The following is a 2,114-nucleotide window of genomic DNA, read 5'->3' on the forward strand; positions in this document are numbered from 1 at the left end:
CAGTACGATCACATGGTACGCTAACCGGACGCAGACCTACGTCACTTCTGGGCTGCGGTGTCCAAAGAGCTAAAGGCTAACTGGCGACCATGGATCTATTATAATATCTGGATAGGGTACGCCCCCTCTGCCTCTGGCTCCAAATTGAGTAGTGGCCACTTCGCAGAATGCAGCCTTTTGGTCGGACCATTTCAGGAGTTCGGCCTCTAAAATTACCAAACATGCTAAATTGTTTTTAGTCTAAAAATAAAATAGAAGGAAATTCACTCTTCAACTGTTTCTAAAAGACTTAAAAAATACATTTTTAACCTTCCGGTGAACGGTGTACGCGCACCGAGCGCGTACGTCACTCTCATGAACGAGCCTCGGGAGAACAAGTGACGGAAACTAAACACAAGCAGAAGAATGTGACCAGACGAGACCACGATACACGTAAGTTGTGTTTGTATGTCATTCCTCACGTTTCACACATCGTTCCATATGAAGTGTAAAACAACAATTACACAGTTAACACAAGTTAACACGAGCTAACGTAAGCTAAAGTTTAGCTACACAAAGATGCAATAACACGTCGTGATGGCTCGTGCTTCTGCAAATAAATAACTAATTATTTCTCTTACTAAATGTTCTATTAGACAAGAGGTTATGCACAGATCAAGGAAAACTAGAGAAAGAAGGGAAATAAAGTGATGTTTGTATTATGTGCTTTAAAACACAACCAATAATTCAAATATAACCTGCTGAAATGGGTCATATCTTACATATATAAATGTAAAGGTGTTTAAAAGTGACAGTGCTGTACTTACAGGGGCTGAGACCACATTTAAGGTTTTATTACATATTTCATAATGACGTGTGCTATGTTTAAACAAAGCACACGCTTGTTTTCTATAGGAATGTCATGGATTTACTTCCATGGAATATGTAGAGATTTAGCAAACATGTGAGTTATGTTCTAACTTCTAAGGTTTAAACTTATGCATAAATAAATTACTTTTGGTTCTAGATTTAAAAATTAATGTGAAAAGAGGAACTTTTGTGTTACAGAGCGAAATGTAACTCTGTCAATAACATATTCCAGCTTTTCTCTGTTAAATGTGCAGAATATATCAATGTTCTAATGAGTATCTTTCTCATCTTCAGAGTGCTGACCAGTGAGTTTAGTCTGTCTGTGCTGTCCAGAGCTCTACAGGTCACTGCAGGTCACTACAGGTCACTGCAGACCCAATCACTGCAGACACAGAGTCATCTCAAGTAAACTCCTGACGACTCCAAAGCAAAAGGTATTTTAATAATAACTTCTGCCTCGACTAAAAGTAAACTGTGTAGAATCAGTATTTTGAATTTATAAAATGTCTGTTTTGTTATGACCAAAAAAACTAAATGATAATTGTTCTTCAAAAGAGCCACTGATGTGTCACATGTGTCTGTGAAGCAGCTTCAGGACAAACATGTGAAGTGTATGTTATATGACTTGTATAATCTAAAACATATGAAGTGTATGTTATATGACTTGTATAATCTAATACATATGAAGTGTATGTTATGTGACTTGTATAATCTAAAGCTGTGACATGTTCTGTTTGTCTCAGTCATACGATGGAGCTGAACGGTGCAGTTACTGAAGTACAGAAGACTGCGTAGCCATGGAAACAAAGTCTTGTTAAATACTGAGATATTCAGTATTTAACACAATAATGTCACATTCATGTGCATATAACTGATGTAAAAAGAGTGTTTATTTTACCATTATTATTAATATTATTTTGTCTTACGCTGTTTTTATTTTATCTTTATTTCCCCCTCCATTCTTTATTAAGGTATGAGAGGTTCTGTCTAGAGGAGTTTTTGTTTATAAGAGTTCTTCTATTAAGATCGATCTATTAAGAGTGTTTTTTAAACTTCCTAAAAGTTTTCTGTCCTTTTCCTCTGGATCTACTGTGTTGCAACAACAAAATTTCCTCATGTGTGGACAATAAAGGAATATCTTATTTTATTCAGTTTGTTCCATTTGACTTATACAGGTTGTTTTATCATTGTTAATATTTTTATGTTGCACTGAATCACCAAAGCAAGTTCCACTGTTTGTGAATTCTGTTCTTTGACAATGGAAT

General features: G+C 35.7%; 1 long non-coding RNA gene across 1 annotated transcript; it reads left to right on the forward strand.

Annotated features, from left to right (window-relative positions):
- The first annotated feature begins 381 nt into the window (after nucleotides 1–381).
- LOC140346177 (uncharacterized) lies at nucleotides 382–1,764 on the forward strand. The gene is made up of 3 exons (XR_011924314.1): nucleotides 382–432; nucleotides 1,144–1,283; nucleotides 1,593–1,764. It is a non-coding gene; the product is annotated as an uncharacterized lncRNA (long non-coding RNA).
- Nucleotides 1,765–2,114: the final 350 nt, after the last annotated feature.

This window comes from Eucyclogobius newberryi, unplaced genomic scaffold, assembly GCF_026437365.1.
Source record: "Eucyclogobius newberryi isolate DKJ021-1_F unplaced genomic scaffold, fEucNew1.0.hap1 SCAF_589, whole genome shotgun sequence".
Classification (NCBI taxonomy): Eukaryota; Metazoa; Chordata; class Actinopteri; order Gobiiformes; family Gobiidae; genus Eucyclogobius; species Eucyclogobius newberryi.